Raw genomic sequence first — 22,925 nt, forward strand, 5'->3', positions numbered from 1 at the left:
TCCAGCGAGTATGGTGCTTATGGTTGTGGTGGTGTACTGGGGGCAAGCTATTTCCATGTGGTCAGCAGGTGGTTGGAGCTGGAGGAGCTGAGCAGGAAGTCTTCACAGGCTGAGGTTGGACGTTTCTGTAGATGGTCATGGGAGAAGTTGGTGTGATTCTTGCAAAGTTCTTGAGAGGGAGTTATGCTGTTTCCTGTTCCCATGGGATTGGAGAACTCCCTAACTCCTTAACAATGTTGAAAACTCCTTTGCAGTGGTTGGAGCTGGCATTTATCTGATTGGCTAGGATACTCTTCTTCTCTCTTATCATTCTTTGGTAGTGGCTGAGGGAGGTTTGAAGACGGTCCTGTCAAGGGTGGACTTGCTCTCACGCCATCGTCTTTATTTTAATTTGTTGTCATGTTTTTCTGTTCTCAGTTCTGAACTCTAAGCACTGGAAAGTAATCAGACTCAAACTCTAAATAAAGGATTTTTATTTGATTCTCTTTTAGAGAAAAGTATTAGGTCTGCAAAATCACCATGATGTCAGCAAAAGAATTACATTCTCAGCAAATCAAGCACAGCTTTATAAAACGTCATATTGCTTTAGCATCTAAGCACTGTCCTACTACATGAATATTGATTTTGTCCACTATATGCAATGTCAAATGGAGATAGTAGAACAAACTACTTACATGAAGGACAGCAAGCTATTATGAATGAATAGGGTACAATGCACTAGTGGAAGGTCCTAAGGAAAAGAAACATTATAGTGTCCATGGTGGAAAGTTTACATCGAGAACAGCACAAACAACGTCTACGGAAATAACGAAACATGACTCTGCTTCACTGTGCTGCAGAAATAATAAACAGATTTGAACACGATTCTACCAGTACTACAGAATGATTGTCACGGTTCCCCGCACTGATCACCACTCTAGGAGTCGAGACCTTGGTTAGGGCCACCTGATTCTCTGCTTCCCTCACTTTCGTGCAACGTGGCTGGGAAAGGGCTTTTCAGAGTGCTGAGTTTCCCTTGAGATCTGAGGTAATCACAAACTTCCATTAATAAAATAATTTGAAAGTGAGTAGAGCACTACCAAAGGGTGGTTATAACATATAGTTGTGGCATTTGGCAAGATCTGAACTTGAATCTCAGTAAATTAATGCTTTACAAATAGATACCTGATAAAGTTCTTTGGAAGTCCATCTGATAAATCATTAAACAGATCTATTTGTAATTTGTCTTCAAAGCTGTTTTCATAAAAATGATGCACAAATTGCAGTTTTATAAAATTCCTAGATACTTCTGAATAAGTGCCCAGGGCCTGATGTCTCCCTTTACCTTTTTGGCATCAGATGTCCTTCTGCTGTAACTGCAGTAGTGGGAGGGAAATCCACGGTTTTGATGGTGCTGCACTGCAAGGTCATCCCCTGTTAGAAGGAATCTTCAGAAGCTGCTAACAACAGTGCTCAGCAAAGTAAAAGACTAGTGCCCCAGATCACCACTAGGTCCAAGGCAGTAGCATCTGCAGGTCTTTGGACTGTGAAATTAGTGCTAACTTTGGATGAAAACCCTAAAGGACTACCAGAGTTTTAGGACGGAGAGGGAGAGAGCTGGTATTTTGCCAAGACTGACAACTTCCCAACTGAATGCAACCAATCCCAGTTCTAACACATATATAGTTATATGGCCTATAACTGACACTGACAGACACCCATTCAACAAAAAGAAAATGTTTTACCCTGGGAGCTCACACATTACCCAAGACCAGGGCATTTTCTTACTTGGGTACATTCTTTGACTCGTCCTTAAGTTGGCGCCATCTGGCGGATGGAAAAAAAAGCAGTTCTTACAAGGGCCAATGCAGCGGTTTTTAATTTTGCCACCAAGTTGGGCAGAAGACCCATCAAGGCACTATTGTAGGTTTACCACACTGAATATATCTCTACAGTGAACCATAGGAGCAAGATCTGGGGGTACACCAATCTGAATCAGAATTTGTTGCAGATAGTTGAAAATACTTTTTTAAGAGGACTTTTATGTGTCCCAAAAATGTCTCAACCATTGCCATACACGAGGGACTGGGAGCAGGGTACATAACTGATTTATTAGCTCTTATCTACTTTACTTTGGTTAGACATTTGGACCAGTAATGAAACCAAGCTGAATAAGGAAATCCTGAAAGACTGTTTTGCCATGGATCACTCCCATTACATTCCCTGGCTTAAGTACGCTTTGCTGAGTTTAGGTAGAGAGAAATCATTCAGTACCCCTGACAGCATAGTTAAGGATGATTGGAAATGGATAATAGAAAAAGTTATGAGACAAAGGGCCAAAGTCAGAGAAGAAGCTGCCCTTCAGATGTCCTGGGTGTGTAGATTTATTTTGTTAAAATCAATTCATGAAATGGAGCTCTACCTCTCAGTTGTGAAGAGTAATCACGATCATTTGCTTCTCACTAGATATAGGTTGGACATATTGCATCACTTGTTGGCTTTCCTCCAGGGCAGGAAAAGATACCCATGACCTTGATCCCTGCGGCTGCCACAACATGTCTCCACAGGACACTTATCATTTTATTGTTTTGTAACTTTTATGCTGTTCCGAGAAAAGCCTACAGCATTCCCTTGTTAAAACTTGCAAAGTTTACTCAACTGCGTCCAGGGACATCCAGTTCTTTTGTATCTTCAATTGCTGTCGGTGGATATTATTTTTTAATGTAGTCTGTTTTTTAAAAGCTGCAATGAGACTGAGAAAAGCTATGATTTGTGAACGTGTATGAATTTTATTTGGGGACTCAATGTATTTCATATATTTTTTATTGTATGTAGTTTACATTTTTATGTGTGTATTTTAAGTTTGAAATGTCTGATTTTTTTATGCTTTGTTGTTTTTATGATTTGTACAAAAAACGAATAAAGCATGTTGATGATGATGATGATATTGACAGCTTCCCGATTTCCTTAAACAATAGGGACTTCTCACATGGCCCCCAAATCCAGTAAGCATGCCACTTACCACTTATTAAAAATAGCCAACATTAATAAGGAGAGATGAACAAGAGCCAAGATAAGTGCAAAACGTGAACCATCAAAATACCTATCATAACATCAGAGGACTTTTCACACTTATTAAAATGTGAGTTACATGCTTTATTAAATTTCACAAATAAATAGTACATTTCCAAATATTGAACCTCTAAAAAAATAGCTCTCTGCTAAAGGTGTCTTCAACACTAGTTTCACCAATGTTTATCCCATGGTGTTGATTTCTACATTTTGTTGTCTTGCCCCCCCCCCCCAGTCTGTTACTGATAAACTCAATTCAAACCTACAAGTCTTTCAGTAAGGTTTGGACAAGGACTGCTGCCATCCAGTGTTCCCTCTAGTTTGTTTTTCTTGGAATTTGTTTACCATCAGATAAACATTCCCAACATTATGGCCCTCATTTCAACCCTGGTGGTAAATCCCGCTTACCGCTGTGCTGTCGGCCGCCAACATACCACCGCCGTGGCGGTAATCCGACAACCATATCATGACACACATACATCATTCCGACATAATACAGACACACACACAAATCCAACAGCCCAAAGGTCAGTGATAAACTGTCGGTAACAAAACCAACACCGTTACGACAACAGAACAACACCCACCATATCATGACCCACGAATCACCACGGGGGACATTCATTGGCGCTAAACTATTGGCGGTACATACCACCGTGCTCAAAATACACACCCATATACAAAACAACACCACATTGGACAATTCAAAAACCTGACCTCCATATACATACCACACCCACACACACACCCCACTATAAAACACACACCCACATTACCCACAACCCCTTACTAACAACGATTGCCACCACTAGACTGACACAAACTGCACAAAGAGAACCAGACACACACACTACTCAGACCTACACACCACTCACGCACTCCACATCACACCCAAAAATCCATCACCCCACACACCCTCACCTACATGACTCACCCAACACCCATGGCACCGCAGAGACACCCCAGATTTGCTGAGGAGGAGCTGAGGGTCATGGTGGAGGAAATCATCCGGGAACAGGTGGCACGACCTACGGGGGAAGGTACGTGCCATTGCAGCAAGGCACCAACTCGCTGTACAGAGGACTGGCGGTGGACCCCCACCCCCTCCACCACTACTAACAACATGGGAGGAGCAAGTACTGGCAATCCTGCATCCTGAGGGCCTGGCAGGAGTAGTGGGAGGAATGGACTCTGGTAAGACAACTCCTTTCTACTTACCCCCTTTACCTGCATGCCATCACATTCCCTCACCCTCACTCCCATCACCCCACCACCTCCCACACACCCCGCCCTCACAACCCACTCATCCCAATGCCAAGCCCTGCATGCAACACCAATGCATGGACACCCCTCACAGACCTGCATGGACACCTATCACCACAGCATGCGCACTAGAGAGAACCAGACAGCCCACCAAATAACAATTCACACAAGGCCAAGCTGCTAGGGCAACAACAACTACACAGGGCAACCCCCCATGCATTAGATGGTACACACACAAACAATAACACTGCATTTACATCCCTACAGGTAACTCCGCCAACGTCAGCGGTGAAGAGGTGCCAGCAGCGTCCAGTCCCCTACGACCAGATGGCCTCAGTGATGACAGCAGCTCGGCTTTCCTGGACCTGGACGACCAGCCTGGCCCATCAGGGACCTCCGGACAGGCGGGTTCCCAGGCCCACACCCACACCACCACAGAGCATCCCCCCTCAGGAAACACCAGCACAGCACCCACCCAGCGGGCCTATGCCTCTGCCCCTAGGACACGTCAATCAGCAGTGTGTCCACCACTACAGGGACCCTAGGCCACCCCACAAACCCTGGACAATCAGGGACCTGGGGTCAGTGGTAGTGGGCACACGGTCCAGGGGACAGGGGCACTGGGAGGACTGCTGTGCGACAGGGGGCGGACAGGCCCAGGGAACACACTCTCCAGGAGGCACTCACCAACAAACTGGGGGCCTACCACCATTCCCAGGACACGATGAACCTGATACTGGACAAGTTGCAGGAGACCCAACGGCTGCAGGAGGGCCAGTACCTGGGGATCAGGGAGGACCTTAAGGACATACACACCACCCTGGTCACCATTGCAGGAGTGCTGGCAGACGTGGCCAAAACCATGAGGGAGGCAGTGGCACTCCACCGGGCCCCTGACACTAGCCAGGACACACAACAGCCCTCCACCTCCGCTGCCGCTAGTGGACAGGAGGCCCCACCACAGGAACAACAGGCCACCAGCACCCCTCCCCGCAGAAGGAGAACCACCCCGCAAACGGTCCCTGCGATCCAGGCAGAAGCCAGAGACACTTGCCAAGACCACCGCCAGGAAATAGGACTCTCCTGAATGTCACCCTTGTGTCTCACTCCGTCACCCTGTTCACCATGAACTGCCATTGCTCCCCTTCCTATGCACCCTTGGACAATGCACCTGTGAGACGAATAGACTGGACTCCAACCTGGACTTTCCTCCATCATCACCCTAGCCCATTGCACATACCCCTGTACTTTTTGGCACTAAAATAAACACCCTTGGAAAAAATACAAGTATGGAGTATGTCCAATGATTTAAGTATGTATTCATGTTTTCAAGGTTTAAACATTGCAATACAACTATACAGTACTGTAGATTTCTAAATGACCTGTAGTTGGCTGCAGACAACACACCAGGTGCCAGAGTGGGGCACAGATATCTGAAAATAGAGATGGCAAAGGGTACAGTAAGTGGACACAGAATTGAGAGAATCTAACTGCCATGTACAATGTAAAATACAACACTGTCAATGCAAAGTGAAGTTACACTGTCCTACCTGTGTGTCACTGGAAATACTGTTGAATGATAGCTGTTCTGTTATCCTCATCCTTATCGTTATCCTCCGCCTCCTCATCTTCACTGTCCACAGGGTCCACTACTGCCACACGCCCATCTCCAGCCTCATCCTCCTGCAGAAAAGGCACCTGGCATCTCAATGCAAGATTGTGCAACACACAGCATGCCATATTGATCTGGCACACCTTCTTGGGTTAGTAGTACAGGGATCCACCTGTCATATGTATCCATCTGAACCTGGCCTTCAGCAGGCCGAATGTTCTTTCTATTATTCTTCATGTATGCCCATGTGCCTCATTGTAACGTTCCTCTGCCCTTGTCCTGGCATTTCTCACAGGGGTCAGAAGCCATGAGAGGTTGGGGTAACCAGAGTCACCTACAAATATCGAGGGACAACTGTTAGCCACACACTCACCCTTAGGGCCCACAACATACCCATACACCAACATCCACTGGGTGGGGACCAGGGCTCATCTATCAGCCACACCCGGTGTCTCTGGAGTTGAGCCATCACATTTGGGATGCTGCTATTCCTCAAGATAAAGGCATCATGCACAGACCCAGGACCCAGGATACTTGGCATTCACATGGGAGATGTACTGGTCCACCAGGCACACCATCTGCACATTCATAGAGTAAAAGATCTTATGATTTCTGAACACCTGTTCATTCCTCCTGGCGGGGACAAATGCAATATGTGTCCCATCAATGGCCCCAATGATGTTGGTGATATGTCCCATTGTATAGAATTCAGCATTCACTGTGGCCAATTCATCCACCTGGGGGAAACAATGTAGCTAGGCACGTGTTTCATCAGGGCAGCCAACACTCTGGACAGCACTACTGAGAATATTGCCTGAGACATTCCTGCTGCCAAGCCCACTGTCACTTGGAAGGAGCCAGTTGCCAAGAAATGGAGCACAGATAGGACTTGCACTAGAGGGGGGATCCCAGTGGGCTGACAGATAGCAGACATCAGGTCAGGCTTCAATTGGGCACACAGCTCTGTGATCGTGGCCCTGTCCAGTCTATAGGTGAGCATAATGTGCCTGTCCTCCAGAGTAGCTAAGTCCACCAGGGGTCTGTACAAGGGGGTATGTCTCCATCTCATATTCATCTGCAGCGGTTGCAATCTATGGGGCAAAAGGAGTGTTCAGGTTATCAATCACTGTACATTGTACCCACTATAGTCACATGCATGTCATGTTTTCCACTACATTTTTGTCTCATAGGTCCAGGACGTGTAAATGTGGACTGTGACGCAGTTAGGATCCAAAGGCTGCCCCCCCCTGAAATGGCGTCCGCCTGTCCTGTGTGGATGGACATGTGGAAATGAGGTAATGCCGCTGACGTTGTTTGCCATGGCGGGAGGCGGGTGAGTACCGTCGTGCAACTCCTCATTGGTTCTCATTGGGCCCTATGGGTTACAGTGGCCAATGGGGATGACCGCCGGCGGTGACGGTACACACGGCCGCGGACGTGACCGCCATTTTCTATCTGTTCACTCACTTGCTACCTGACCTTCAACAGGAGAGGACCTACACTGCAAGTGCTGCTGTGACCTGTGTCTGGAAGCAACGATGGCTCGTGTCACTGGGGAAAGGGCCCCTGCCTTCACTGCTGTGGAGTTGGAGGAACTGGCGGATGGGGTCCTACCCCAGTACCGACTGCTTCATGGGCCTCCAGAGCAACAGGTGAGTACACTGTGAGAACGATGCAAGGGGCATGGATGCATGGAGTGCTGTGTGTGAGGGCCTTGTGTAGGGGAGTTTGATGGTGGAAGGATTCTGGGCAGCATGCTGCATGTGTGGTGGGCAATTCCTGTGCGTAAGGGGTTGGGAGGGCAACAGGCCGGACGGTATGACTGAAACAAATTTCTATGTTTTTCATCCCTGTAGGTCAGCTCCCATCAGAAAAAGGGAATATGGCGTGCCATCACCAAGGACGTGCGGACCCCGGGGGTCTATGGCAGGCAGAGCACCCACTGTCGCAAACTGTGGGAGGACCTGAGACGCAGGGCAAGGAAGACGGTGGAGGCCCAGCTGGGGACGGCCTCCCAACTAGGAAGGGGTGCCCGTCGAACCCTGACCCCGCTGATGGCCCGCATACTGGTGGTGGCCTATCCGGAGCTGGATGGGCGCTTGAGGGCATCACAGCAGACACAAGGGGGTGAGTACTGGTTCCCAATATTCCACTTGCGCCTGGTGGGGTGGTGTCCGGGTGGGGGATGTGGGCCTGTGGGTGCCCCTAGGCCAGGCCGGACATTGCAGGGTAGGTCCCATGTTGGGCAGGGGCTGATGAATCTCACCTCCTACCAAGCTAGTAGGCATCCACTACTGGGCAGGGGTCTGTGGCTGTCAGATATGCTGCTATTGGCGTTAAGTATTCCTGTCCATGACCTGGTGACTGGCATTGTGACTGGTAGTGCGCTGCCTAGTGCGTAGGGCTGTTCCCTGTGTGTGCGTGTGTGCCGTGTATGCCAACGGTGGTGTTGTAGCCGGCATTGACCGAGTGTATCCCTTGTCTCTTCCCCCCCTTTTTGTTTTGTCACCCTGTCCTTCTGTGCATTAGCATCATCTGGCGGAGGAGCAGAGGCACCGGCGACGGAGGGAGCTGCATTCCACAGGGCTCACGAGGGCGAATCCACCAACGGTGAAGGCACCAGTGGGACGGAGGGCGAGGGGAGCACCACGGCGGAGGCAGGAGGGGACAGCACAGACAGTGAGGACTCCTCCAATGGAAGCTCCCTGGGGGCTGCGGGCACCTCTGTGCCCACCCCAACTACAGGTACAGCCGCAACCCCCCGTACCAGCACCGCCCTCCCAGCAGCTCCTCAACGTAGTTTCCGTGCCCGCTCACCCAGGAGGGTGGGCATCTCCTTCGCCCCAGGCACCTCAGGCCCTGCCCCAGTGGCCCCCACTGCCATGAGTGAGGAGGCTATTGACCACCTGCGATCCATCTCTGTAGGGCAGTCCGCCATAGTGAATGCCATCCAGGGGCTGGCAGCCCAGTTCCAACAAACTAATGGATTCCTGGAGGGCATTCACTCTGGCCAGGGAGCCCTACAGAGATCAATCCAGGCTCTGGCCTCCTCTCTGATGGCAGCTAGTGTCCCTGTTTCCACCCTCCCCCTCCAACTTCCACTACCCAGTCCCTTCCCCCACAACCCCAACCTATCCCAAGCACATCTACAGACCAGCATACACCCATGACAACACACAGGAGTGACTCAGGCAAACAGAAGCACCACACATCATCACACAGGCACTCAAACAAACACCATCTAGATGCAGACATGCCAATATCCACTGCCTCCAATGTGGCCCCCTCCTTATCGGCGTCCACCTCCCTCCCAGTAGCGTCTCCACTCACACCTGCATGCACTATATCCTCATCCACTACCACCATCACCAGCACACCTATCACTACACACCCCTCATTGGCAGTCACCACCCCCACACGTCCCCTGTGTCCTCTCCCACTGTGTGTGTGCCAAATAACACAAACGCAGGCACTCAGACACCCAACAGCCATCCACCTCACAACAGCATCCGGCCCATGCACCAGCACCCAAACACAGCAGACTGACACCTCCTACAACCACTACCTCTTCCTCCACTCCAAAACCTTCTCCCTCTTCCCACCCCACTGTCCCTAAGAAGGTTTTCCTATCCACCTTTGACCTCTTCCCTACCCCTCCCCCCGTCCCTCACGTAAAGCTAGGGTGTCGACAACCCAGGCACGCACCTCAGCCACCCAGTCCACGGCCACAGCAAAGGGCAAGGAGGCACCACCAGCGTCCAGGCCACAGGGCAAGGAGGTACAACTACAAATAGGGGTAGAAAATCAGAGAAGAGAACAAGAGCTCACCATAACAATCCCTCATACGTGCAGAAACGTTGCTAGACAAGGTACTACCCCAAAGAACCTTGCAATTGGACAATCAAACTATTAATCCTAACATAAAGAACAATTACAAGCACTCTAGTTTGTTTATAAGTATGCGAGAAAGAAAATATCGAATCAACAGTCCCAAAATAGGTATCCTGTAAGTTTCGTCTTTAATATCTCTTCAAAAACAAATCCAGTAAAGTCATGTTTCTTCACAGAAAAATTCAGCCAAGCCAACACGTGTTTCATCTGGGTTGAGTCTCCCCCATTGACTTCATCAGGGTTTTAAATGGCTGCCAATGACATAATTATGAATAATAATAACCATTTTTTTTATCTACATCTTCAATAATAACCAAAAAGTTCAAACATATAATTCACCAATCGTGCTTATATACAATATCCATTATTGGCTCAGTGGAAATCCCTATATAAAGTAAATAGCAATAGGAAATGATATTCTAAAAATTATATAAATAGTCCACCTATACCGAACACCTCAGTGACATCCTTTATAATTTATGTGTTACAAACATGCGCACACAAGTGGAGTTCAATGTTTTACCCATGCGTATATCTTATTATAGATGTAATGTTGGAAGTATTTTTAGAGAGATACCTGTTGTGAGCTATCCACAGTGCTCTCTTCCAAAGTTATATCACTTGAAACCCACTCAGTGAATAGTAGAAGTACCTGAATAAATTAATAATTATCTAATTAATACGTATAATGCCAGGATAGCTTACCTCCCCGAAAACGACTAAATTCGGTGCACAATTGTATAAAAAATGTATATCTCTGCAACACGGATATAAATTTGGTTAGAATGCTGCCCCAATTACTAGCTCGCTGTATATATATACATACTTATTTCACATTCTTTAAGCCCACTCACCTCAGAGAATCAGAGCGACGTATTGCTCGTGTGTTAGTTACCACTACCTCTTCCTCCACTCCCAAACCATCTCCCTCTTCCCACCCCACTGTCCCTAAGAAGGTTTTCCTATCCACCTTTGACCTCTTCCTTACCCCCCGTCCCTCACGTAAAGCTAGGGTGGCCACAACCCAGGCACGCACCTCAGCCACCCAGTCCATGGCCACAGCAAAGGGCAAGGAGGCACCACCAGCGGCCAGGCCAAAGGGCAAGGAGGCACCACCATCGTGCAAGGGTAAGGGCAAGGGGCCTGCAGGCAGGAAGGACAGAAGGGCTGGTGCGGGGTCTGATCCTAATCCCCCACCACCAACCATGGTGGTTCAGCCCGACCAGGCTGCAGGGGAAGGGCTGGAGCATCCCCCCACCACTACCAGCACCGCCACCAGCACTGCCGCCAGCAGCAGTAGCCCCAGTGGACAGCCTGACAATGCCCCATGGGAAGAGCTGGAGCCTCCCACCACCACTGGCATCCCCGACATAAGCACTGCCCCAGCCACCACTGAGCAGCCGTCACCGCCCGCGGACAGTGTGTAGTCCTGCCTCCGTGGGCTGTTGTGCATCCTGGAGCCTGCTAATCCTGTAGGTGTGACTCCCAGGTGCGAGACTGTGACCTTGCACACCCCAAGTGCTGCATCACTGGGCACAAGGCCCCCTCCAGAAGCAGTGGAGAAGTCATCCACTCACCCCCTCCTTGCCAGGATGAAGCACACTGGGCACAAGGCCCCCTCCAGAAGCAGTGGAGAAGCCATCCACTCACCTCCTCCTTGCCAGGATGAAGCACACTGGGCGCAAGGCCCCCTCCAGAAGCAGTGGAGAAGCCATCCACTCACCCCCTCCTTGCCAGGATGAAGCACACTGGGCACAAGGCCCCCTCCAGGAGCAGTGGAGAAGACATCCACTTGAGAGACTGTGGCTTTGTACTCCCCAGGACCAATCAGTGGGCAAACCACCCACTTGAGAGACTGTGGCTTTGTACTCCCCAGGAGCAAGCAGTGGGCAAACCACCCACTTGAGAGACTGTGGCTTTGTACTCCCCAGGACCAAGCAGTGGGCAAACCACCCACTTGAGAGACTGTGGCTTTGTACTCCCCAGGACATCGCACAGGGCATGTTGCCCCTTCCAAGAGCAGTGGTGTTATAACATCTTCAGGCTGAGGTGCCCCTCGTGCCCCTGAGGTGCCTGTGTATTTTCGACCTGATGCCCCTGCAGTGTTCTCTCCGTGTTGTGTCAGGAGTATGGTGGGGCCTTGGTCTCTGTGATGTGGCCCTGTGGCCCACGGACATTAAGGACTAGGCAGTGTCCCTCCATTTGTAAATATGTATGTACTGTTTGTATTTTTAATTAGGATTGACTACAATTTGATCATATTACAGCCACTTGAATCAATGTTATTTGTCCTTGCATTCTTCCTGAGGGGTACGGGGTGGATATGTTATGTTGCTGCATGTGTTTGTGTGTACGGTGTTGGGGGTGGGGGTGTTCCGTGCTGCGTGTGTGTGTCACTCTCTTTTTCCTTCTCCCTCCCTTGTGTGGTAGGCGGGTGTACTCACCGTCGTCGTCTTCGCTGGCGTTGGTGCTCGTGATGAGATAGAGGTATAGCAGCATGGGAAAGATGTGCAGCTCGGGCTCCATGGCGTTGTGGTTCTTCGTAGAATCTCCAGAGGTGAGTGGTTTTCCTTCTGTGTACTGTTTCTGCCGTGTTTCTGAAGGCGTTCGTACCGCCCCAGAAACGATGGCGGATAGGCCTTTTGTGATACGGTGGGCAGTACACGGTGTTCCGCCTAGCTGTTGTCGGTTACCGCCGCTGTGCTTGTTGCTACCGCCATGGCGGTCGGTATGTTAAAGTGGCTGTCTGTGTTGGCGGTTACCGCCGTGGTCATGATTCCATTTTGATTTCCGCCAGCCTGTTGGCGGTAACATACCGGCACATTCTCACCGACCGCCAGGGTTGAAATGAGGGCCTATATTTCTTCTTTTCCCCTTTAAGAATCACCTTTGCTTTTGATGTTGACAAATTTCTCAACTGATTCATCAATCAATCAGGATTTGTACACCGTGGCTAAACACTGGACAGGGAATCTGGCGCGTGCAGGTCCCAGAGGCTCATTCGAGCAGCCAAGTCTTTAGGGCCCTTTGGAATTCCAGATGTGAAGTGATGGTCGGGAGTTGCATGGGGGGGCTGCAATCCTATTTGCTAGCCCCACCCGCACCTGGGTCCTGTTTTTGCGTCCACCCGACCATGAGTTATCTACCTTTGTGGTTGCATGAGTGACTCAGCTGTGGCTCTGTTGGTGGTCCTGCAGTGGCACCTGCATGGCCCACACACAACCCAGCACAGTCCTCATAGTCCTGTGGTGACCTATCAAAAATGCAATAAGAACAAGTGATGGATGGAATGCTGAACAATGTCAAACATTCACCCCCAGTACAGAGATCCAGGCCTAAATCCATCCTTTTTTTGCTGCCCATGCCATTCCAGTTTGGACCCAGCCATATGCAAATCAGTCTTGACCCTGTTCCCCATGGGAACAGTCCAGCCCAAACTGCCAGGCCAGGTCTTCCCTGGACTGGAAACAAGCATCCTGGGACCGGTTTCGGGGTTTCACCACTCATCCGCCAGGCTAGCTTGAATCCAGTGGCATGGGAAGCACAGGACCCACGTCTGGGGATACCCTTCCCACTTAGGGTGACATTAGCAACTCAAAAGGATGATGGACGGAGTGCTGACAATGCAAACACTCACCCCCAGTCACAGATCTGGGTTTAATCCATTGTTTTTTGATGCCCATGCCATTCCAGTTTGGACCCAGCCATAGGCAGGCGTAAAAAATGACGCTAGAAATGGTGCAGTGGTATCTCATAGATTCCACTGCACAAATATTTTGGGCCTCCTAACACCGAAATGCCCCGCTTGCGTACATTAGGCCTGGCACGGGCACAATGTGGTGCAAGGGTTTACAAATCACTTTGTGAATATGGTGCAGCATTTTTGCCACCTTAATGCCACATTAGCGTCAACAAAATGACGCTAATGTGGAGCAAGGTGGAACTAGGGCCTTCTTAAATCCGGCCCTTGGTGCCCAAGAAGATGTGGCGAACCAGGAAGCAAGGAAGTAGGAAGGCTTGGTTATAAAACAAGAGAATAGGTAGGCAGAAGACAATGAGAAACATTAGGGTACATAGTTATGTTATGCTAAGTCATTTACAGGGTGCCTCTGCTACCAATAGGTTACCCTGGTGCTGAACAGGATTATTATCAACATAGTTTAGACATCTTCGCCAAAGTTACATTGTGGAAAAGTGCAGAGTCTTGAAGGCTTTTCACTTCTCAGCTGCTTGTACTGAAAAAGCACATCCGCCGGATCCTGCCTCTTACATCAAGGAATCACTACTGTGTGCCTCCCAAATAAACGACTTCTGTGAGGCTAATGCGGTTTAAGCATTTCCTGTAGGTAGCCTGGTCAACTTTCATAAAGTGGTTAATATGTAAGAAAGTACAACATTCTGTTTTCTACCATTACCCAATGCGGTTAGGTAAAATAGGGAGCGATATGAGTTAGTCTCTGAAGACCAAATACGTCACAAGCTTCTAGGTTCTGTATCAGCTGTGGTTTGTCACCCTCTTTGTTTGGAGACCCTAACAGTAAACAATAACCTAGTCTGCTTAGCACCACAGCCTGCAGAAGAGACCTCCTGCAGTTTTGCGTTAGAAGTACACATATCATGAAAAAACAAGTGGAGACTATTCTGCTCATATGTGGGTCAAAACTAAGGCACCCTAAAGATACTGCCTAGAAACAGCAATGACACAACTGACTGTGCTGTGCATAAACTTCAAGGCCACAGTGGTTTGAGCAGCCATCATGTGGGCAATTCAGAAATATAACCTCAGGTCTATACTTGTTTAGTTTTAATGCATCACTGAGCCTCCACGATGTAACTGTTTCCAGTACATTTTTAAAGCTGCCTTTCCTTCTGCCGATTGGGTCATCAAAATGTGTGATTGGTTGTGTGTCATTTGCATATGTCATTAACGATACGCCACAAACCCTGATCAGGATGAACTAATACTGTGAGATGATGAAGAAATGAAGGAAGATAGGGTGGAAAAAGGGAAGTAAGGCTTGTGCAGAGAGCAAAAGAAGCAGAAGGGAGAAATATGTGGGAACAATGGGAGGGAGACTGGTATAGTGCATTGGGGGCTGGTCTACAGTTGCTGGATAGACTTTTTAAGTTATTCTACAAAACTGAAGTAATGATATTGCACAGCCTACATTTGTGAAAAATGAATTTCAAGGTGCTGATACCATGCCAGGGCGTACTCTTCATCTTCTGGTCTGTCTTGTTTTTTTGTATTTTTGTCTTTGCCCATCTTTTCATCAAGGGCGGCTCCTCCGTTTGGGCGGAGGAACAACCCCCCCGCCCCCACCAGCAGTGGCAGCTGCTAAACCTTTACCAGAAAACAATAATAAACAGAGTTTATTATTGTTTTCTGGTAAAGGGGCGGGGCCACGGGGTGACGATCAGAGAGGGGGAGTGCACTCCCCCTCACTGCGCATGTGTGTTTGGCCGTCCGTCTCAGGCTGGCCAAACACACATGCGCAGTAGGCACTCTCCAGCCCAACAATATAGTTGCCGGACTGGAGACATCCTGCACAGGCTCCCAGTCTGCCTCGGAGTGCCCTGGCTGGGCGCTCCCAGCCAATTGGATTGGCCGCAGGGCAGACTGCGACAGAGGAGAGTGAAGGTAAGGGGTTGGTTTAAAAAAAATATATATATATATATTTATTCTCCTCTCGGTCCGCACTCCGCCCGCCCCTTCTGCACCCTGTGACACGCTACTGCTTTTAATCAATTTTTTATAACATCAGAACATGGAGTCACCGTGCATTACAAAAAACCTGAGCAATTCAAATTGGAGGAACAGAGGATCTTTTGGATTTGATAGAATTGTCTTCATATATTTATTTTCTGATGTCAGCATTTGCTCTCATGCCTGATCCAAAGCAGGACAGGAAATCAATTTTATCAGCTGTTGTTGAATGAGTGCACACAGAGAAATGAACAATAATATTGCTCCACCATTTTTTCCAACACTTCTACTTTGAAACAGACATAAGTAAACTCTTACAAAGGTGCTACACCCATCTCAAGTAATGTCACATTCCTTACTTTTATTAACACAGGATATTAGCAAAGTGATTTGTCAAGTAGATCAACCCGTTTAAAAGTGGTCTGGCTGTATAGCATCCTAACAAACCATCCTGCTAATAGAACATTTGTGGTTGAGCTCAATACAAATACAGAATGAGCTGACATTTGGGCCCTTTATGTTGTGACTACTAAGAGGCTTCATCAGGACAGAAAGAAGACATCAGATGTGAAGCAGTCATGACATAAAATAATTTAAAAAGCTGATGTGAGCCACACAGGACTCAATTAAGATCCTGTACAATCCTGGGTAAAAGTTATTTAATTGTACCTCTAATAACAAATGAATTGTGTATAGAAGAAAGTGTCCCAGGTAGAATTTAAGGAAACATTGACAACCAGTATTAATCTTGTTCATCAAAATAGTTCGTATGTGGATCTGTACTACCTTCAATTTAGAAATATGGAAGATCCGAGTGCTGACTCCATACAAGGATATATGTTTTCACCATGTGATGTAGACTATCAAATTTCTTCTTTCACTTTAATTTTCTAGTGAACCTTGACTTTGTTAAGTGTTTTCCCGAAGTCATTACATATTTTGTGCAGAGGCAACAATGAGCCAATTTGAACTACTAGACTAAGGGCCTGATTTAGAATTTGGCAGAGGGGTTACTCTGTCACGACGGTTACGGTTATCCTATCCACCAAAATGTAAATCCCATAGGCTATAACGGGATTTAGATTTTGGTGGATGGGCAGCCACCACCATTGTGAAGGAGGAACCCCTGCACCAAATATATATTATACTTATGTGACCTACTTTGCAGTTCCTTAACTACATTTCTTTTTTCTTTTGTTCTACCTTGTTCAAAATCTCACTTCGTCAACTGAGTGATAAAAGAAAGATATAGCACAGCTCTCACATCCAAATAAAATTAGTACTTTTTCACTATCCAGTAATCACAGTGAAGTACGCTGAAACAGGTAACCATAAAAGAGGCCACTTGTGCAAGGTTCACCTGATAATTGAAAGTAATTTCATTACTTCCTACAATTATAACCAATTGAGAAAATGGAAACTACATCAATAGGACTTAAATATACGCAAGTAATAAACAGGTTAAAAAAAGAAGAAATAGAAACATCAAAGACCTTAGAACCTTTAATGCAATATCTTTGTCATTAGCAACAATAAAAATGCAATACAATAAAAGAAGTATATTTTTTGGCTTAGATAATAACAAAATATAAATTAAATCATATGCAATAGAAATTTTTATGCACCTTGGGTCCTTAAGCCATGGTGCCCCATACTGTAAATATGGTGCATCAATGGCGTCGTAATTGATTTCTGCACGTCATAAGTATTTTTGACTCATTGCTGCCGCAATGTAGCAATGGATAATTTCTTAGAAATATGGCCCTTAGTGGAGTATCACATTCAGCATAGTACTTTACACATAGTCGTAAAATACATTCCATTCTCTGAAATATTTTATGTGCACAAAAAAGTAATTTTATATTCGGGTGATCTTACATGCAAAGTTTCACCTGATTTCTAATAAAGGTGTTTATCCATCAATCAATCAATCAGTGGATTTGTATAGCGTGGCTAGTCACCTGGTGGGTACCCAGGCGCTGGGACTGGAGGGCTCAGTTGAATACCAGGTCTTCAATGTGCATCAGAATGGAAGGTTCTTAGAGGTCTTGGCTGCCAGGTAGGAGAAGGAGCATCCTCCACTTCTGCTGTGGTGGGTGCAGGGTGTATAGGCGAGAGAGAGGGATGCAGAGCATAGCTGTCTTGAGGGGTAGTTGAAACTGAGACATTGGTTGATGTAGGTGGGTCCATGGTTGTGTAGAGTTTTATGTGGATGGATTAGCAGCTTCAATTGGCATCCATTCTGTATGGGGAGCCAGTAGAGTCTTCTGAGGTGGGGGGTGTAAGGAAATGCCTCCTTGGCATGGTTACCCCCTGACTTTTTGCCTTTGCTGATGCTAAGTTTTGATTTGAAAGTGTGCTGAGGCCTGCTAACCAGGCCCCAGCACCAGTGTTCTTTCCCTAAACCTGTACTTTTGTTTCCACAATTGGCACACCCTGGCATCCAGGTAAGTCCCTTGTAACTGGTACCTCTGGTACCAAGGGCCCTGATGCCAGGGAAGGTCGCTAAGGGCTGCAGCATGCCTTATGCCACCCTGGGGACCCCTCACTCAGCACAGAAACACTGCTTGCCAGTGGGGAGAAAACGAGTAAGTCGACATGGCACTCCCCTCAGGATGCCATGCCAACCTCACACTGCCTATGGCATAGATAAGTCACCCCTCTAGCAGGCCTTATAGCCCTAAGGCAGGGTGCAGTATACCATAGGTGAGGGCATAAGCGCATGAGCCCTCTGCCCCTACAGTGTCTAAGCAAAACCTTAGACATTGTAAGTGCAGGGTAGCCATAAGAGTATATGGTCTGGGAGTCTGTCATACACGATCTCCACTGCACCATATTGGCTACACTGAAAACTGTGAAGTTTGGTATCAAACTTTTCAGCACAATAAATGCACACTGATGCCAGTGTACATTTTATTGTGAAATACACCCCAGAGGGCACCTTAGAGGTGCCCCCTGAAACCCTAACCGACTATCCGTGTAGGCTGACTAGTTTTAGCAGCCTGCCACACACCAGACATATTGCTGGCCACATGGGGAGAGTGCCTTTGTCACTCTGTGGCCAGGAACAAAGCCTTTACTGCAGGAACTGTAACACCTGGTGGTGAGCCTCAAAGGCTCACCCCCTTTGTTACAGCACCCCAGGGCACTCCAGCTAGTGGAGTTGCCCGCCCCCTCCGGCCACGGCCCCACTTTTGGCGGCAAGGCCGGAGGAGATAATGAGAAAACAAGGAGGAGTCACTGGCCAGTCAGGACAGCCCCTAAGGTGTCCTGAGCTGAGGTGACTCTAACTTTTAGAAATCCTCCATCTTGCAGATGGAGGTTGTGCCCCCCTCCCCTCAGGGCCAGTAGCCATTGGCTACTAACCCCCCAGACCTAAACCTACCCCTAAATTCAGTATTTAGGGGCTCCCCAGAACCAAGGAACTCAGATTCCTGCAACCTAAGAAGAAGAGGACTGCTGAGCTGAAAAACCCTGCAGAGAAGACGGAGACACCAACTGCTTTGGCCCCAGCTCTACCGGCCTGTCTCCCCACTTCTAAAGACACTGCTCCAGTGACGCTTTCCCCAGGGACCAGCGACCTCTGAAGCCTCAGAGGCATGCCCTGCATCTAGAAGGACCAAGAACTCCCGAGGACAGCGGCCCTGTTCACCAAAGACTGCAACTTTGAAACAAAGAAGCAACTTTGGAACAACTCGCGTTTGCCGCCGGAAGAGTGAGACTTGACACTCTGCACCCGACGCCCCGGCTCGACTTGTGGAGAACAATCACTTCAGGGAGGACTCCCCGGCGACGGCGAGCCCGTGAGTAGCCAGAGTTGACCCCCCTGAACCCCCACAGCGACGCCTGCAGAGGGAATCCAGAGGCTCCCCCTGACCGCGACTGCCTGCTTCCAAGATCCGACGCCTGGTAAAGACTCTGCACCCGCAGCCCCCAGGGTCTGAAGGATCCGACCTCCAATGCAGGAGTGACCCCCAGGTGGCCCTCTCCCTTGCCCAGGTGGTGGCTACCCCGAGGAGCCCCCCCCTTGCCTGCCTGCATCACTGAAGAGACCCCTTGGTCTCCCATTGATTCCTATTACAAACCCGACGCCTGTTTGCACACTGCACCCGGCAGCCCCCGTGCCGCTGAGGGTGTACTTTCTGTGCTGACTTGTGTCCCCCCCAGTGCCCTACAAAACCCCCCTAGTCTGCCCTCTGAAGTCGCGGGTACCTACCTGCTGGCAGACTGGAACCGGGGCACCCCCTTCTCCATTGAAGCCTATGCGTGTTGGGCACCACTTTGACCTCTGCACCTGATCGGCCCTGAGCTGCTGGTGTGGTAACTTTGGCGTTGCTCTGAACCCCCAACGGTGGGCTACCTTGGACCCAAACTTGAACCCCGTAGGTGGTTTACTTACCTGCAAAAAAATGTATGTGAAAACTGTATATGCTATTTTGCTAATTCAAAGTTCCTAAAGTACCTACCTGCAATACCTTTCATTTGAAGTATTACATGTAAATCTTGAACCTGTGGTTCTTAAAATAAACTAAGAAAATATATTTTTCTATACAAAAACCTATTGGCCTGGAATTGTCTCTGAGTGTGTGTTCCTCATTTATTGCCTGTGTGTGTACAACAAATGCTTAACACTACTCCTTTGATAAGCCTACTGCTCGACCACACTACCACAAAATAGAGCATTAGAATTATCTCTTTTTGCCACTATCTTACCTCTAAGGGGAACCCTTGGACTCTGTGCATACTATTCCTTACTTTGAAATAGTGCATACAGAGCCAACTTCCTACATTGGTGGATCAGCGGTGGGGTACAAGACTTTGCATTTGCTGGACTACTCAGCCAATACCTGATCACACAACTAAATTCCAAAAATTGTCATTAGAAACAGATTTTTGAAATTTGAGCTATTTTTCTAAATTTTTAAAAGTCCTGCTAGGGCCTTGTGTTAGTCCCTATTAGCATTTCTTTTAGAGTTTAAAAGTTTTGTAAAAGTTTGAATTAAGTTCTAGAGATAGTTTTAGATTCTTAAAAAGTATTCCAACTTTTAGAAACATAGGTGGTCATTACAACCCTGGCGGTCGGTGTTCAAGTGGCGGTAAAATCGCCAACAGGCCGGCGGTAAAAAAAATTGAATCACGACCGTGGCGGAAACCGCCAACAAAGACAGCCACTTTAACACTCCGACCGCCACGGCGGTAACAACAAATAGCGCGACGGTCACCGCCAACAGACAGGCAGCAGTCAATGTACCGCCCACAGTATCACAACCTACCAATCTGCCGCCTTTTCCGGGGCGGTAGCACCGCAGATAAAAACACGGCGGAAACAGCTTTTGCAATGGGAAAACGCTCAACTCAACACACTCCACGAGGAAGGAGGCCACCATGGAGCCGGAACTCCAAATACTCCCAGCGCTAGTCTTCCTGCTCCTCTACGAACACCAGCAACGTAGGCGGCGAAGACAACAGTGAGTACTGCACCTACAACACAGGGGAGGGGGGAGGCAAAAACCAGGGACACCCACATGCGAAACACCCACCCCCACCCTCACCCACTACAAAACACACATCAATGCATACCAATACATCACAGTCACACACCCCAAACCCCCCGGAAGAATGCAAAGACAAAAGGAAATTATTCAACCATAGAAATATATTAAAATACACCAATCAAAAATATATACACACTAAAAACTATTATATACACCAAATTCACAAGTCCAGGCATTGTAGCAGGCAACACCCATGGACCACAGGGCCCAAATAACATGGGCAAAGCCCACACCGGATACCTGACTTAAACGGAGAGAACACTGCAGGGGCATCAGATAGCAAAACTACAGGCACCTCAGGGGGAAGGGAAGGGGGGGGCACCTCAGCCGGATGAGTGCACGACGCCAGATCCACGAGGGGGCTCCATGCCCACTGTCCAATCCTGGGGAGTGCAAAGCCACAGTCTCTCAAGTCTCTACAGTGGGTGGGTTGCCCACTGTTCAATCCTGGGGAGTGCAAAGCCACAGTCTCTCAAGTCTCTACAGTGGGTGGGTTGCCCACTGTTCAATCCTGGGGAGTGCAAAGCCACAGTCTCTCAAGTCTCTACAGTGGGTGGTTTGCCCACTGTTCAATCCTGGGGAGTGCAAAGTTCAAGTGGATGTCAATCTCCACTGGTTCTGGAGGGGGTCTTGTGCCCAGAGTGCTTCATCCTGTGCAGGACAGAGGTAGTGGATGCATGTCTCCACTGGTTCTGGAGGGGGTCTTGTGACCAGAGTGCTTCATCCTGTGCAGGACAGAGGTAGTGGATGCATGTCTCCAATGGTTCTGGAGTGGGTCTTGTGCCCAGAGTGCTTCATCCTGTGCAGGACAGAGGTAGTGGATGCATGTCTCCACTGGTTCTGGAGGGGGTCTTGTGCCCAGAGTGCTTCATCCTGTGCAGGACAGAGGTAGTGGATGCATGTCTCCACTGGTTCTGGAGGGGGTCTTGTGCCCAGAGTGCTTCATCCTGTGCAGGACAGAGGTAGTGGATGCATGTCTCCACTGGTTCTGGAGGGGGTCTTGTGCCCAGAGTGCATCGTGCAGCCCTGCCCGACACAGAAGCGGCACTGCCCCTGTCGCTCATGGGCCAGCGGTGCTTGAGATGGTGGTGCCCTGTTCAGCGGTGCTTGAGATGGCGGTGCCCTGTTCAGCGGTGCTTGAGATGGAGGGCCCCTGTTCAGCGGTGCTTGAGATGGAGGGCCCCTGTTCAGTGGTGCTTGAGATGGCGGTGCCCTGTTCAGCGGTGCTTGAGATGGCGGTGCCCTGTTCAGCGGTGCTTGAGATGGAGGGCCCCTGTTCTGCGGTGCTTGAGATGGCGGTGCCCTGTTCAGCGGTGCTTGAGATGGCGGCGCCCTGTTCAGCGGTGCTTGAGATGGCGGTGCCCTGTTCAGCGGTGCTTGAGATGGCAGTGCCCTGTTCAGCGGTGCCTGAGATGGAGGGGCCTGGTGAGCGGTGCCTGTCATGCCGGGGTGCTCATGTGACATCTGCCCTGGCCCTGGCGGGGCCCTCCTGCCCACCTGTCCTGTGGCTGGCGGGCCCTCCTGGGCAGTTGTGCTGGGGCTGTTGGTGGCCTCCTGGCAAGCTGGGATGGGGCTGATGGTGGCCTCCTGGCCAGCTGGGATGGGGCTGATGTTGGCCTCCTGGCCAGCTGGGATGGGGCTGGCGGGCCCTCCTGGACAGCTGGGATGGGGCTGGCGGGGCCCTCCTGGACAGCTGGGATGGGGCTGGCGGGCCCCTCCTGGCCAGCTGGGCTGCTGGCGGTCTTGTTGGCCGTGCTGCCCTTCCCAGCCTTTCCTGCTTTCCTGTGGCCCTTCCCCACCTTGGGCGGTGTCCCAGCTGCCTCTACACTCCCGGCGGGACCCCTGG

Source organism: Pleurodeles waltl, chromosome 1_1, assembly GCF_031143425.1.
Source record: "Pleurodeles waltl isolate 20211129_DDA chromosome 1_1, aPleWal1.hap1.20221129, whole genome shotgun sequence".
Taxonomy (NCBI): Eukaryota; Metazoa; Chordata; class Amphibia; order Caudata; family Salamandridae; genus Pleurodeles; species Pleurodeles waltl.